Genomic DNA, 17692 nt, shown 5'->3' with positions numbered 1-17692 from the left:
AAAGCCATATGGTCTTTCCTCCATCCACTATGGCACGTCTCTAGGAATGTATTAGAGCCTATAATTTCTATTCAGAATGATGTATACAGAACTTCAACAAAAATAAGTACCCAATTTAAAAGGACAAATTTGTGGCATGGTATAGGTATCTCTGATACCTGAAAGAAAAAGGTTTTGAGAGCAGTGTGGCATGAACAATAATGTCAACACTGTGATGAGCATAAATGATTGTTGAGAATATCTGCAGACGACTGTATATAACATTCTTTGCTAAGAAAGTCATACATATGTCAATACTGGTGTCCTTCATAAGCCAGACTCCAAATAATGAAATGCTAAATTCTCCAAAGAGCTTTGTAAACAGAGAGAAACAGCCTGCTCTCTACATATTCATTTACTAACTGAATTCTGCTTGTGCCCAACAATTGCAATGCAAAAGCTTCTGTTTGAGAGGATGTTCGCTTTTTCTTATAGACCCTTTACCTTTAAATGATGTCTAACACACTATATGTAAATTCAGGGTAGGTTAGAAAGTTGCACACGTGTTTACAGAAGCATTCAACTTCTAGAACAGGAATTGCTTACTTACAAGTATGTAGTATTTGACATATAAGTCAGACAGTATCCAGATATTTCCTTAGAACTGTGGCTTCTCAGAGCTGGCTTTGTATCCTGCCCTGATAATCCACCCTAAGCCATCCCAGCTTTGCCATAACTATCTTGATCTACTTTGACTCTTTCTGTTTTCTGAAAGTGCCATATCTTCATGAAACATCATGTCTCTGGCCTCTGTGGTTCTACTCAGTGGCCACTTGCGCAGAGATAAGCCCAGCAATGTTCATCCCCATCTAACATTCTAGCCTATGGAACACCACTATGACATGCTTACTTGTTGCTGAAACTATAGGTGTCTGGGTTCCTTCTAGCTTAGGGTAGCAATGAACACAGCTGCCATAGACACTGGAAGTGGGGGAGGGGGAGTATCTCTGGATCCAGCCTCAGTTTGAGGCCCGATGGTCCTAAATCTTTCATTAGCTTTAGCTCATTTTTTTCCCACACCTTCTTCCTCAAGTGGCATAAAAATAAATGCTAAATTTGATGCATACCTCTGCTCTGCACAGTCCAATAACCCCAAACTTAATCTTAGATTCCTCTCTCCAGGAACATATTATATTGACAGTCAGGAGAAAATATAGGGATATATCTGGAATTAGTAAATATTCTTTGGTAAGGTGCTCACTAGGAATAGAATGTGGGATCCAGAGGAGGGCATGGGGGACCTATATGGGTTGATGCCCTTGTCTTCTAGACACCTAGTCAGATAACACACTCAAGGTTTGTTCGGAAGGTTTTATTTGGTGGTGGTTCATGTCTTTCGTTTTCATTTCATGTGAATTTACCACTGAAGCAAGGCTCTGCATCCTGAATCTCCTTACCTTCCCTCCTCTCTTTGGATTCCGTCTTGAGGGTAGAGACTCAATGATGGTAAACAGCTAGAAATCATCCATCCCTGCCCTGGGGTTCTACCCTGGCCAAGTTTCTTCATCTTTTCCTTAATTCCATGAACTCCAGCATAAGGATCTTAGGAGTGCTTTTCCGTTTAAGTTAAGCATAACCTGTTCTCTATTTGGTTCTCTAAACTAACTTAAGATAATAACAGCTCCTTTCTTTTCTCCCCCAAATAACATAAATGGCTGCCTCAAAACTTGTCCGTGTAGAGACTCTACAATGTGTCCATTGTCATCTTAGCAAATCTATGTGTTTCAAACCAAGAAGTGGATGGAAAACCTGAAGGAAATTTATAATTTTCCACTGAACTTGCCAAACTCTTTTAGTTCTCACACCATTAAAGTTAGCAAAAATAATTTATGAACTCCATTACCAAAACAAAGAAGTTCCCACAATATTCAGTGACAAGCATGATGGGTACCTAGTACTGGCATGTAAGACTCAGCATATAACATAATGAACAACGCTGTCTGAGTGATTTTTTTTGGTTTGATTTTTCTAGAAGTCAATGACTGTCACTATGCAACCTTTAAGTTTTCCATTGGTGTCTTCTTGACTGAAATGCTAGATTTTCAAAAATAATGATAGGGTACATTATAGATAGCTGAGCATAGATAAGCTTTGAGAATATCATCCAGTGAAACAGGTTCTTTCTCTGTTAGGAAGTAATTTCTCTTTTCAGGTAACTGAAAACAAGATCCTAGTCATTTAGATGTCTCCTGCTCTCTCTGTCTTACAGTCCCTAATAGGATTTCTAATTTAAAAAAATATCAAAGAATATGCTGAAAAGAGCATCACATTAAAATCTCCCTTTAATGATCCATTAGTTATATAAAAAAAGTTTGCCAGGTGATGGTGGTGCACACTTTTAATCCCAGATTAAATTCAGGAAGCAGAGGCAGGTGGATCTCTGGGAGTTCGATGCCAGCCTGGTCTACAGAGAGTTCTAGGACAACCAGGGAATCACAAACCCTGCCCATAAACAAACAAACAAACTAACTAACTAACTAACTAACTAACTAACTAATTAATTAATTAATTAATACATTGCCTTGAGCTTCTTAAGAATTTAAGACCCCAAAGTGATTTAACGGTTAATAAATGCATTACTGATTTCTGTAGTTTTCCAGTTAAGAAATTTGTATTTGTTTATTTACTTTTGCAGTGCTGGAGAGTGGACATGAGGCCTTATATAGGTGAGAGACACACACACTAACACTTAGCTACATGCCTAGCCTAAGTTGCCCCTCATTGTTGGAAACTCTGCTGGAAAAATCCAACTGATACAAGGACATACCACAAGTAGACCACATTTATAGCGGCCTCGATCCTAACTTTAAAAATGCAAAGAAATGTGATTTTACTATCCCATTTGGAAACACTTCAAAATAAGGCAACGACATGTGTTTATGTGACTAAATCCTTTGGACAAAAGAAAACATGTTTTTACTTGAAGCCATTTATCATGCTCACCGTTCTTCTGCTGAATGTGTGATGTGCACTTGTGATCCTGTCCATGTGATCCATGCAAAGAGTTAAAAATAGGTGAGAGGAAAACACTTTAGCCCATTAATATATTAATTCAAAATGTTAGACCATGTTTTATCTTAGAAAACAGCTGCAGCTGACAAGCTTTTTCTCTTTTTCACATAACAGCCCCACTGGGAGGTGAATTTTTTTTTTTAATGTATGAAGATCTAATAGATTAACTTTAGGGAACATTAGTTAGCTGCCCATGCTTGTGCACACTCAGAAGTATTTAGTGCATTGTGGTAGCCTTACAGCTACGGCCATTTGGTACACAGTAGCTGTGCTGGAGGCCAGCTTGGCCCAGGATCAAGGGATAAATTATTGTGTTAGCTCATAGCTTACGTAATGACTTCATTAATGACTCTTGTCAGGAAATAGTGAAGTGATGCTCTCAAGTATCTCATGAAAGAAAGGTATTAGTCTATTTGATGAATACATCTGTCTTTAGTGCACTGCCTGCCCACACGGTCTAAGGCTGTCTCCTGAAGGAAGAGAACTGAGGAGCACTGGCTCCATTTATGTTGAACCTCCAGAACATTCACTAGAAATACGCCATCATTCATGATGCAAGACTTGCTGTATTTTAATATAGGTAAGTCCTCTAAACTATAGTAGAGCTTGCTATATTTTAATCATTCCCCAGGAAGTGCCTAAACTATAGTAGAACTTGCTATATTTCAATCATGTCCCAGGAAGTACCTGCACAATGCCAACAGGACAGCACTTACAAATACATCTGCATCTTTAAAATCTGAAACTCTTCAAGAATGCACAATGCAATGACATTGAATCACTTTGTTTCATTTCATTTTTGTGTGTTTGTTTTATTTTCCAACGGGGTTTCTCTGTGTAGCCCTGGCTGTCCTAGAACTAGCTCTGTAGACCAGCTGTTCTCGAACTCACAGAGATCTACCTCCTGCCTCTGCTTCCCACATGTTGGGATTAAAGGCATGCAACACCACCATCCAGAGCCACTGACCTAATTTTTAAAGCACTATAATCACGATACTAGAACTATCAACTAGAATCAATCTTTAATTTTCAAATAAAAATATCCTAATTAAATATTATCCATAGTTGCACATTTGTTTTGAGATATTGTTACCTAAAGCATTATAGTCATCACAAAAAAGAGAAAACAAAAAGGCCCTCGATCATTTTGATCATCATCTCTAACACTATAACCAAGTCCACAGAGTGAAAAACATAACTATTTCTCACTTAAGGATGAGGAGGTTGAAGATCCATGAAAAATAAAATTTACCCAAAGTCATAAACTGGGAAGGACTTCTAGGTTCAATTTGCAAGGCTCTTGACCAACCTCAGCCCTGGGCCTCTTTCCTCGGAAATGAGTAGATAGTATTCGGTCTCATCTATTACTCTGGTCACAACACAGTTGTTCAGATCAAAATTGCTGAAATCAGGCTTCCCAGTCCAGGAGGCTGAGTTCTGGGTTTTTTTAGCTAGTGATGGTGCAGACAAATGTCAAGGGCATACATGTCCTTGCATAAAACAGGCTGCTGTCAACAACAGCCACTGTGCTCTCGGTGATAAATAGGACAGGCCTTTTACCTCCTGGGCCAGAGGAACTCTAAATCACAAACTTAGAAGGCAGTCTGAGAGCAACAACATCACACACTGAATGTTCTGAAGACAGTAAAGACACATCTTAATGAAGGGTGACAGCCTCAGGAGGTGTGTCAGCCTCCCGGCTCCTTGTAATGAATAAGCACTTACAAAGGCAAAAATCTTCCACAAGTAAAGCTTGGTTTTCTATAAGTTGCTATCCATCAGTCTTAGGAATGATAAACTCAAATGAAATTTAAAACAGAAACTCTCTTTCCCTTTGCTGCAGTATTAATTTTAAAATCTGTTATTGATGTTCTTGAATTTACCAAGGGCAACACACACTGCTTGAAAACATCTCCACCTTTCATGCCACCCTCTTCCAGCTGGGACAATGACTGACCTGCCAGCATATCTGCTTCGACAGGCAAACCAGTTGCCACCGTATCTCACTGTCTCTTGAAAACTACCCTCTAATATATTGTGTATTATTTTAAATGTTGGTATTGTCTACAGTTTAGTCACAAAATAGAAGAAAAAAGTCATCAGTTTTCAGTCATTTTGGTCATCCCAAAAAGTACAGCAGAATACTGTCTGCTTTAAAACTTCTCCTGCAAACATCACAGGACAGAACTGACTTGGAACTCTGCTTCGTTCTAACAAATACTCCCTGCGATGCTATGGTTGTGAGAACTGTAAACAGAGAGCCATGGACTATTCAACAAGCATGTGCACAAGAACCATCTCTCCTCACTCAGGTGTCAAACAAAATCAATAACTATTTCCCATAGAAAGGAAGGGCAGGCGAGGACTGACCCCTCTCACCTCAAATCTCACTCTCTTCTACTGTCTCTTCAATACACAAAAATCGATGGTTCTCCTTAACGGTTTCTTTAGCTTCCTACATTTCAGACTCTTCTGGGGTCTCTTTTAAAAATCATTATATACCTCTACAACCGATCCAAATTTAAAAATGAATATTCATGCTGTGTTTTTCTTTTTGTGACATGCATAAAAATACCATTATCCTAAACAGACTTTGTTTAGGGCACTGGAAATAGTGCACAAGGCAGAGGCTGTTAGAAATCCGAAGACCTCAAATCACAGACAAAGTCTAGTGTTGTCGAATCTCCAATGCTTTGAGTTACATCAGTATATCTGATTCTCACCGGCTCATATCATAGGCTCCTCCTTGAGCCCGGTGTTGCTCTCACTGTTCTGTTTTCCTCAGCTGTTGCTCTTGGGAAAGAACTAGCCTTTGCAACATCAAGATCGTGCAACTCCTCAGATTAAACCAGCAGCAACACCAGCATGGAAATCCAGGTTGGCTTTGTGGGAAACCAGGGCTTTCCCACAACCATTTTCCAAGAGACAAACCTGTGTTCCACAAGAAGAGAGGTGAGAGCTTTCTGTTTGTACACACAGGAGAGAGGGAGCGGCTACCTAGGACTCCAGGGGCCTGGTAGGTATGTGAGATCTCTGCTCTGCAGGAATCCCTCTGGGATATTAAGGGCTCCAAGTGCAGGGCATGGCTATTAGAACGAGAGAGGAAGGAAACAGCGCTAATGATGATTTCCCTCGGAAGGAATCTGAAAAGAACCAACGAATGATAAGCAGAGGGGAGAGAGTGAGGTCAGGAAAGCAACAGACACCTTGAACAAGCCTGGACTTTTCCTAGGCCTCGGCATGATAGAGGCAAAGCTCTTACCTAGTAAATGTTCTCAGGTCCTGCATGCAGGCTATGCTGGAGCAGCACCAGATCTCATTCCACTAATGAGTACAAACTATTGTTTCTCTTTTCCAGGCAACGCATTGTGCTGGGAACTAGAAAAGCTTGTTGTCCCTTCATGCACAGCATTCTGTTGATTTGATATGGAAACTAAATACAGAAAAAGTATCTGGATCTCCTGCCTTTCTCTGTAGATGACTGGACACCAAGGTTTCTCCTTGGAATAGTTCATAAGGCTTCCCCTAACATTTTGTCCTCTGAATCTGCTCATTCACTGACTAAAAAGAAAAATAAGTATTGATTGTTAATTTCAATTTACAAATTAACATTTTCTTTTTTAAAAAGCAACAAAGTGAACACAGGGAACCTAGTGAATAAGTGTAAGCAGCATAGTGAATCATACTGCCAGAGAAGAGTTCTGTTGTCGTAACAATCGTTTGCTCAGTTCACATCACAAATGCATAGAACCAGCCTTTGAGAAATCCCTAGTTTAAGTTATTATTATTATTATTATTTTAAATATTCATTTCTTTTCATTTTATGTGTTTGTGTGTTTTGTCTGCCTGTATGTGCACCATGTGTATGCTCGGTGCCCAGGACGGCCACAAGAGGGCAGCAGATCCTTGGGAACGGGAGTTCCAGGTGGCTGTGAGCCCCAAGAGTGCAGAGAATCAAACCCATCTCCTTTGTCAGAGTGGCGGGGTGCTCTTAACCTCTAAGCCATCTCTTCAACCCTATAAGACTTTCCCTAAAAACTGAGATGAACTTCTACTAATAAGTAGATTTCATTTCTTTAAAACAAATATTTGGGAACATAGGACCATTTTGTGATGAAATCTCTGAAAATTAATGTTTGTTATTGAGCTGCACTTCTGATCACAGTACCTAAATCCACTTTCTTATTTATTTGTGGGTGCACGAGCATGCCATGTGGCAGTTTGAGCTCATTTTTAAAGGGACCATTCATAATACTAGGAATGCCTAAAGCTATGGTTTCTAAGCTGTACTGACATCCAGGACCATACCACTACAGGGACTGTCCAGTTCATCACCAAATGTTAGTAGCAAATCCTGCTGTAACCTGTGAAAGGCCCATAACACCCTTTCCCAAAGTTGATAAAAGCCAAAAGTGTCTCCCCACAATGCTAGGCTGCCTTGGGGGGAAAGCCCTCAGCTGAGAACACTGCTCTAAGCCTGTCAATCATATCCATTCTTGGAGGGAGACAAAGTGATGTCTCACCTACTTTGACCGATATTTCTTTTATTCTCAGGGAGACATTGTACCTTTTTTTTATGCCTTTACCTTAGGGCAGCAGACCTCACTGTTTGCTGAAGCTTTGCTAGGCTTAGGGATGGATCCTCCAGAAGAATTGTCAAGTTAGATTTCCACTTCAGGACTCCAGAAATGCAAGAGCAGCCAGCCGGAGGGCACGCACAATGCTTTGTATTTAAAAGGCAAGATGTGGGGAGGAAGGATCTTCTCATTTCACACTAAATTTAGCATTAAATAAATAAAGCCTTCACCTCCCTTCACCTTCACACTCAAGAGATCTTGGGAATCCTTTCTGTCTCGGTCCCTGCTGAACCCTCCCTCCCTCCTCGAGACCCTCCCTTCACCAAATCAACTCAGGCGAACATACAGTTATGTTTTATTAGAACCGTATTCTGAAAAAAAGAAAAGAAAAAGAAGCAGTCTATGAAAGAATCACTTATTGTACTTTACATGGTTTATACAATCAACTGAAAAACTCACAGCAACAGAAGCCAATGATGACAGGGAAAAAAAAAAACTTTTTATTCAAATTCCCCATCTTCCAGATCTCTAGAAAAAAACAGACATCTTTTCAAACAGCGACCCCAAATCTGGGCCAGCCAATGAAATAAAATGGCACGCCCTGGCTGATAGAGGAGCCCTGTCTTCTCTGTTGTGTGTTCCACAGGTCAGGCAAGATTTGCAAACAATACAAAAACAAAGCAAACCCAAACTCATGCCATTTCTCAACACTCCCAGTTCTCTATTCTCTTCATCTGAACACCACCCACCACCTCCCCCCACTGGATGTGGTAAACATATGGGTCATGACACATCATCTCAGAGACCCAGCCTGGGGAGCAGCAGCCCGAGACCGGAACTCGAGCTCCCTCCCCCCCCCCCCCCCACCCCAGATGGTCCAAGTTTCCAGCATCATCTTCAGCTTCACTTCCTACTCTAGCACTGCAGCTTAAAAAAAAAAAAAAACGTGCCCACCGACAAGACATGGCCAGCTGGACAGAGCTTGAGAAGACATGGTCGAGGTGACGAGCATCTCTTCCTTCCCATTTCTGGCCCTGGAACCTGCAGATCCTTCTTGATTCGTTTAGATGGTGGGTAAAATCTTTGCTGGTCAAATGGGCATTTTCACAACAGGATTTTGGACTGTTTATTGAACTAACTTAGTCTTCTCCTTAGGTAATTTATTTATTACATGCCTGGAACTGAGAGGAGGTTCCCCCTTCAAAAATAAGGTAAGTAATGCTCACTGTTCCCACCCCTTCCTACCCCCTCCCAGTCCATAGGAAGCTACCACCTCCTTACTGTGTCCACAGATGTCATCATCATACTGTCGCCTGCAAGAGATGCAAGAGAACCAGGGACCCCCAGAGGGCCACATCCTCTAAGAAGGCCCCATGGTTCCAGAGCCCCTTGGACATCAGAGACTGCCAGGATTCCTTTCCTGAGCAGGTGATGGGAAGAGCCCTGCCTGAGATGCGTCCCTCCAAGCACAGAAATCAGGGAACATGAGCAGCATCAGGTTTCAAATAAAAGGTGACCAGGAAGAGGCTATGGAAACACATCCATCACGGGGCCAGGAAAGAATGTAACCCGCGAAAGGAGGCAGAAGAGACCCGGGAAAGCATGTCCTGGGCCACCTCCTGAGTCCTGGATCTCCTAGTGGGGGGGGGGGGGGAGACGATCGATCGACTGCAGCAACACAGACGACCCCTGACCGGCAACATGCACCAGCAAACGCATGCATGTATACTCCCTGCCGTGTGTTGCATGCTGCAGACTTCTGCCTGACTTCCCAACCCAAAACACACATCACCACCGTATGACACTAGGGATTCCCATGGCCTAGAACACACACCACTCCCCCTCCTTATAATGCACAAATCCAAACCCACATTGCTTAAAAGGAACCCGGATTTCACGTAAGGGAAGCACTGAAGGCTCCCCTTAAGTGACTACCTTCCCTACTGCTTTATCTCTGTCCACATATACCAAGGAGCCGAGACGCTTCCAAACCAAGTAGGAGATGGAGGAGCAAACTCGGACTGCAAAGGAACCTATGGGAAACGCTTCTAAACACTGTCAAGGGGACTTGACTCATGGGTAACCTCCAACCCTTTCCCCAGGATTGCACACCCATCAGCAGCCCCCTTCCTCGCCATGATCCCTGCCTCATTCCCTCCTCTCCCCACCCCAAATCCTTCATCACCTTTCCAGCCCCTTCCCCTTGCTGGCCACTTTCTGCACCCGCCAGTTCTCAACATGTTGCCTCACACACTCCCTCGGGAGGCTTGAATCAAACCTGCCTCTCTCCATCATATCTATCTAGGCTTGTTCTGACTCCAAATAAACCACCCTCCCATCAAGCGCCCACTAACCCTTCCACTGGTGTCCTTTGCTCTCGTACAAATCCGCTTTTCACACGTCCCACTTTCTATCTATCTTCCCTTCTGGCATCCTAGTTCAGGACACATTGGCCTTCTACTCTGCTCTCTGACCCTCTCTCTGTCCCGGGGACACCCACTTTTCCTTTTTGGCTGTTCCCAGGCAGGTTCCTGCACCCCAAACCTTCCCTTCCCCATCCAGCACTGGTCGGCTCCTGGCCTGCGGGTCCGCTCCATCACCTGCGGTCCTTCCGTCTTCCTGAGTGCCCCCCACCTGACCCCTGGAGCCACTCTGCCCTCTGGGTCTGCTCATCATCATCGCCTTTGCTGGCGCATCCGCGTAACCGGGCGCTCTCAACCTGCCCAGCGGCTGGGAGAAGCACCGGGCACCGGAGGCAGGAGGCTGCCCGCTCTGGCTCTCCGGGTGTCCAGGCTCTCCTCCGGCTCGCCAGCCTGGGCTCCCCCAGCGCCTAGCCCTCACCCCGGCGCCCAGCAGCCGCACAAACTTACTTGCGGGTCGGCGGGAGGGGGCTGCGGCGAGCGGTGCGAGCCCCGCAGCGGCGAGTGCGCCCCTCTCGGCAGGGCCGGGCGGCGCTGGCACTGCGCTCCCGCGGCCGCGCGCGGACTGCGCTCAGCCTGACGCAGCCGGGCTCTGCCCCCGCCACCGCCGCCGGGGCCGCCGAGCGCTTGCAGACATGCTCAGTTTCCGGACCTGCCCGCGTGGAAGCTACCAAGAGCCAGCCGCGGCGGGGGAGGCGGCGCCGAGCTGCAGAGCGGCGGCCGCGAGCTGGAGGCGACCACGCCGGCGGCCCCGGGAAGAGGGGGGCGATGCGCTGCTAAAAATAGCTCCTGCGGAAGGAAGCCACCCGCTGCCAGCGCACCCCCTCGCCGCGCGTCCCCGCCGCGGGCTCTCGGGCTTCGGGAGCTGGCATCCTACTGTGCCCAGAGAACAGACACCTGCCGGTGTAGCCAGAGCCCAGTCCCACCCCGGAGCTGCCCAGGAACCTTAGCTCCAGCCAAAGACACTGAGGAAAACTGGTCTAAAATTGTGAAAATGCTCCTCTGCTACTGACTTACCGAGAGGAGGAAAAGTTTTTAGGTTGGTTTTGTTGCAATTGGAACGAAAGATGAGGGAAGGCGGGTAAAATACAAAGACCTGGCTAAGGGTGGTTTGGGGGTGGCAGGTTGAAGTGGGCTCTGGAAAGATCTACTAAAATGCCAGAGTTGGCTCTCTTTCCGCAGGATTTTACGTAATTGGTTGACACCCTGACCTTGGAGGCACTATTCCTGTTGCCTGAACTGTAATTTACGTTCCCCTTCGCTCCCACCCTTCCAACTTTGCGAAGCAGATCATGAGAAAGAAGTAGGGGTGGGGTGGGGTGGGGGCAAAGTAAAGCTGAAGAAAGTCTGCCCCTTTGCCGGGATGTGCCCCGTGTTTTCTAAGCATCAATCCAGCAGGCAAATCAGCCCAAGGGCCTCTCAAAACCACCTGAACTGCAAGTGAGCTGTTTCCCCGTTATTAATCTCCGCTACATCCCACCTCAATTCCTGACACTTATTGTTATCTCTTCGTTCCTTTTCAAGTGAAATGTCTTTCTCCCTGTCAAACGAAAGCCGAAGAGGGAGGGACTATTTGTAGGGAGAAAGGGACCAGTAGGAAAGAAGATGAATTGTTAAAGTACAGTGATGTACATGCATGCCATAATGAAACCCAGTATTTTGTACACTAAAACATTAATAATTTTTTTAATTATAGCAATAAAATGTTCAAATCCCTGGGTCAAGTTGTAGTTTTATTTTTTTCTCTCACAATCCCCAAATGAGATTCATTACTTAGGAATCCATTGCTTATATTTGACAGAGGAGGACATAGAAGTCCAGAGGCATCTCCTGCCTGAAATAATACCTTGTTGAACCCAGAATCTGCTGGACAAGAAATTACCCAAATTTAAATATAACCTATTATCTCCTGAAATCAATAGCTGCACTGGGATTAAGGGATCAGAAAATTTAGGAGATGTTTTCATTTCAATGCAGATGATTATGTATTTTGAAATACTGTTTTCCCTACTTTTAAAAAGAAATTTGCCAGGCGGTGGTGGTGCACGCCTTTAATCCCAGCACTCAGGAGGCAGAGGCAGGCAGATCTCTGTGAGTTCCAGGAAAGGCGCAAAGCTACACAGAGAAACCCTGTCTCGAAAAAAAAAACCAAAAAAACAAAAACAACAACAACAACAAAAAGTGCCTAGATTTTGTGTTCTCTTGAAAACAACTGTTTCTTCCCGGTCCATTCAGACAGAGTTATGAACTTCTTCTGAGACCATCCATGGATGAGGGCTGTGCTCCATCAAGAGCTCACAGTGGGGGCTCAATGGAGATACCTTCATTTGCCATTATCAGACATTGGTGAAGTCCAGCTAGCAGAACCAACCTCAGAAAGATGCGCTTTTTCCACAGTCCTCTAACTATGCATGTCTGTGAGGGAGGGTCAAGGCACGCTCCTAAACTGTACCCTTCCATCCCCAGGCACAATTTAGTTTTATCTTTAACTGTCTTTCTCCTGAAGCTGTCACTAAAATGTACCCATCCTATTCTGTCATGAGTGAAATAAGATGAAAGGTGGATGTGCATGTGGTTATCTCTCTTCCGTTTCTCATCAGCCACTCTTGATGGTGATGGGATCTTAGCCTTTTCATGGTACTCCATGCACATGATGTATGCTGACAGAAGAGGACCTGTCTCCATTTTTAAAGTTTTTTTTTCCCATTGCTACATAAATATATAGTTCTGAATACACTGCATTCAAGACCGTCGGTGCCAAATGACAGCCACTCAATGGTCACTAACAAAGATAAATAGGAAAATGTATTCATTGGTTCACACAGCACAGAGGTACAGATACGGGAGCGCTTCCATCCTATCTGACCATGTCAGAGAAAAACACAATTCCCTTGCACTAAGCATTGCTTCCTATGCTGATGTTAACATTCTTTAGATTATGACCATATTGTATTTCCATTCATGCACACATAACAAAGTTGAAAATCTTAGTTTCTTTGCCAAAACAGATCAAGATTTTCGCTCTCATGAGCAGACCAGTCTTACAAAAGAACCCTGATTGGCTGTCCAGGCTCACCCAAATGACTTCATCCTCCTGGAGAGAGACAGATTCTCAAAAGGACAATCCTCAATAACTGAAGGGATGGATGATGCTTACAATAACAACAATATCCTCTGCCTTCTCTAAGAGTCTTGCCTCCCTGCAGTCAAAATAAGACAGAAATTCTGCTGGAATGTCCATTGAGTTAGCCAAAGAATAATAATACTTTGAAGAGATTTTTTCTGTCTTTTTTCAAGTGTGGATACTTTGATTCGCCTGCCTAAAGGCGACAGTTAGTCCCCTCTTTGCTGCCTTTTCATCTTTATTTCAGGACTTGGGTTGCTTCCAAAGTGGAATCACTCATTAAAGCCATCTAATGAGCCATGTGGACAGCTGAGGCCTCCAGTTCACAGTATATCAGAAAAGGATAGTCTTCCTATTATTAAAGCTTATTCTTTCTTGTGTGGTTCAGTATACTTGGTTACATTGTAGAGCATGTGGTAATAAAAAAAAATAGACACTCTTTCTTTGCCCTCCATCAGATAGGGGAGAATGCTCCCACACCTGCTGCTGTTGTTCTTCTGGAAGCATTATTAGAATTATTATTATTAATATTTGGGGGACAGTCTTAGGTCTCCTAGACTGGCCTTGAACTCAGCAGTGGAGCCTAGGATTAACAGGCACATGCCACTGCGCCAGTTTATGTGGCACTGGAGATCCTGTGCTTCACTCATGCTAAGTAAGACTTCTACAAACCAAACTACATTCACATGCCTAGAGCTATTTAAATAATTCACTGTTTTTATTCTTTTCTCAAAGTTCCATAAAACAATATTAAGTCCCAGAGAACTCTTATTTATACCCTTTGATTTTTTTTATATAAATAAATGAACCAGGCATGTTGGCATGCACCTTTAATCCCAGCAACAGGAAGGCAGAGGCTGGCAGATCTCTGTGAATTTGAGGCCAGCTTGGTCTACAAAGTGAGTTCTAGGACAGCCAGGGCTGTCACACAGAGAAACCCTGTCTCAAGATAAGCAAACAAACAAACAGTAGTAAATTAATACAATGCAAGGATTCTTTCATTTAAGTAGCATTTTGTAGTTAAACTAATATCTTCAACTGTGCATGGTGGTCACTACCTATAACTCCTGCACTAAAGAGGTTGAGGCAGAAGGGTTAAGAGTTTGACATCTGCCTGGGCTACATAGTGAAATCCATTATTAAAAACAAAAGGCATTACTAAATCTAGAATATTTTCTTTTACTTCATACAAGGACATCTGTGAACTCCCCTCTTGGCTTCTGCTACACGGTTTCGTATCTCCTCTCCCGCTCAGGTGGTTACTCCTCTCCATTCCACTGCTTTTACCTCTGCTCTTCAGCCCTTCATTTCCCCCTTACCCTAAGCTCTCTTTTGTTTCACTTATCCACACACTTGCATTTTCTTCTCTGCTGACCTGCGAGAGATCAGAGGATTGACACCAGGAGAAACTTCTGCATCTATTTTGGTCTTTGGTAGATGCTTACTGAGGCATTCATGGACCGTCAGAGGAAGCTGATGCTGGGTAATCACTTCCTCATTGGTCCCAGAGAGTGGTGAGGGAAGGTCTATAGATATGATAACACTAACACGCAATACAGGCTTTGACTGCTTCACTAGTCTCCTGCCTCCAGATAGTAGCATAGCCCCCTAAGCTTGTTTGGCTTGGGCTGCACAAGGCCAGCCCATTTTAGACCCATAGACATTAGGTTTCTGTCTGCTGCATGTCTTTCATACTAAATTTGCCTTTAGAAAATCAGAACTAAGAGGGAAAAGTGAAAGTGTTCTTAATTTAGTTCTTTAAGAGAAAAGGAAATATCAGGACAGCTTCATTAACGAGCTATTAAAAGTTCAACTCCTTGATAGTTATTTCTCTATTGTGGAAAGATTGAATAGGAAGCATAGGAAGCATTAAATGAGAGTGATTCGAAGTCACTTTTGCCCCAGTTCTTCTTGCATTTATGACTATACATAAGTGTCATAACAGATCAATTCATAATATGCACTAAAGATATAAGTGTTCATCCCTACCTCCCCCTGCATGTTAAGGCTAAAACTGCTGTAGGTAAAAGTCATGGGACATTAAGGATGCTCACAGTATGTGACTCAAAGATGCTTCTAGCCTAAAAGACTTGACTCTGGTGTTCCTTTCCTCAGGGAAGAAGAATGTGCATAATTATGTACTTCAAATATCAGGCTGCTCTTTTTGTGTGCCTAAATCTAACACAAACATGACTTAGGTACTGAGCAAGCAGCAATGCCTCGATAGAGCTACAGTTCTTTTCCCTATAACATCCAGGGCCGGAGTGACAAATCTCAAATTATCAAGCATCATCGAGAGTTTCATCATGTCATATTTTTCCACAGTACTTTTGAATATAATTGATTAAAAGTTAAGGCTCCATTAATATTACATATAGCACATCCTTTGGTAGGTACATCCTCTCGGCATGCTGGTTATGTTAATTCACACAACAACCCAATGAAACCGTATGCTAATTATCATATTTTTGGTTGTATGTATAAAAATCTACTGTAAACTGGTTTAGATATAAGAGACTTGATTTCACTGATACAATACAGCATGAAACACAATCTCAAGAAGAGTGGAGTTCCCTATGAGCACCAGCAGCAAAGAGATGAATCTGTCCATTTTCACTCAACATCTCTCTTTTTCAGCTTCATTTTCCAACCTTGTGTATCGGCTTCCTTCACAGCCTCCATGGTCTAGGATCTGGCCATTAATGAAATACTAAATCAGTTCTATTATTTTTGGCTGAGAAAATCTCAAAGAAGTTGATGACTTGCTTCCAAACAGGATAAAGAATGGCAAACAAAATGTGGTGACACCTTAGTGGAGACTACTGCAGACAGTACCTTAATCCAGTAACAGGAGTTATACCACTAGTGATGTCACATGAATGCCACTCATACCATCCTGTTAACATGTGAAGGAAAAGGGCACCTTATTTTGGTAGAATTCTTTCCCAAATGCTACAACATCAGTTTATTCAAAGAGAAAAAAAAATCAGACAATTTTGAATTAAGAGGTTTTTGACAAAGTATCTGATCAGCACTGCTCAAAGCCCATAGTCATAAAAAAAAAAAAAGACTAAGAAGTGGCCATTCTTTCAAGGTGGGCGCTTTGTTTTAGACCCTAAATTAGAAGGAGGGCATCCCTGAAACAAAATGGCACAATCTTCAGTTTAACAATAATAACGATACCAATAATACAGTTAATAGCACTGTGCTATTTTAGTTCCCTAATTTTGTCAAATGGGAGATATCAGCAGCACAAAATGGATGAAAGATCAACAGGGGCTCTCTTGCTAATATTACTTTTTTTTTGCAAATACAGAATTATTTATTTTTAATGTATAATATATTTTAACTATATATTTTTATATTTAACTACATAAAATATAGTTAAACTATATAAGGTGAATTCCCAAGTAAAAATAATGATCCAAGCAGCTGGGAATAGATTCCTACCCAAGACTTGTTGCCTGGGAGCAGTGGTAGTCATTTATCAGATTTGGACCCTGAGGCTCATGTCTTTCTAGCCATTCACAGAGAAGGAGAGCAGAAAAAAAAAAAAAAAAAAAGATAGCTGTGAGCCCAAAAAGACTGTCTAACAAGCAACCCGGAAGAAGAAGCAGAAAGCAAAGGACTGACTTCAATATAAAATAGTTCACATTTTATTCTTGAAGCTTTTTGAAGTTATTCAAATTCTTGAAGTTACCATGAACTACTATGTTCCTGGGGATTTTTTTCAATGTTGTTTGAAATTTGATGCCTATGACAGTTTATTAATAACTATAGAAAACGATGTGACCCAAAAGTCCAACTTAGGCATTAGCCACTCTGTTGTCTAGACTCAAAGGAAGGAAGGAAGCATCTTGACTGTTGTTCTTTCCAGGATCCCTTTGATATTAACCATGATAACCAGTGCCATCTACACCACCCAAACTACAAAGTCAAGGCTAGAATAAAAACCCCAACAACTGTGACCAAACAGTTTGTCATCTCCATAAAATCATCAATCCATTAATTACAAATAGACAGAAACATGAGAAAATATTTTCTGCAAAGTAGTTATCAATGTCAAGAGCCAAGATGAAGATGATTTTCAATGTACTATATACAGTAAGTTTTAACAATGCATCTTAAGGATCTCATTTTTAACATTCACATTAATTAGAAGCACAATTTTTAAATAACCTTTCTTAACCATGTACCTCATTCCTTTAACATAGTACTATTAAAACCAGATATAATGGCACTTATGTTCACCCTTTTAAGTTACAATAACATGTTTTGGGGTACAGAGCTTAAGAAAGTGAGGCAGAGGCTCTATCAACTCTATTTTGTAATTTAAAAACATTTCTTGTGAATCTGTTGTTATGATACTGTATTGTTTTTAAAAAATAGAACTTATTTTCTGCTTTTCTGTATCCTTTGTTCAACGTGGAACACAAGCTATTTTATAGAGTTATTACAAGTGTGGTAGAACTTAAAAAAAAGGAATCAATTTGGGGAGCATATAGCTAGCAGATTTAATC

At 42.4% G+C, this 17692-nt stretch overlaps 1 protein-coding gene across 2 annotated transcripts in view; it reads right to left on the bottom strand.

Annotated features, from left to right (window-relative positions):
• Oxr1 (oxidation resistance 1) overlaps nucleotides 1–10751 on the bottom strand; it is a 402931-nt gene extending 392180 nt beyond the window's left edge. For both annotated transcript variants that reach the window (XM_036208895.1, XM_036208899.1), the window contains exon 1: nucleotides 10499–10751. The gene's annotated coding sequence lies outside the window, so the exon portion shown is untranslated. The remainder of the gene's footprint in view (nucleotides 1–10498) is intronic.
• Between the last annotated feature and the right edge of the window lie 6941 nt (nucleotides 10752–17692).

Source organism: Onychomys torridus, chromosome 16 (assembly GCF_903995425.1).
Source record: "Onychomys torridus chromosome 16, mOncTor1.1, whole genome shotgun sequence".
Lineage (NCBI taxonomy): Eukaryota > Metazoa > Chordata > Mammalia > Rodentia > Cricetidae > Onychomys > Onychomys torridus.
The sequence above is the reverse complement of the archived record's forward strand: the minus strand, read 5'-3'. Positions and strand labels throughout refer to the sequence as shown.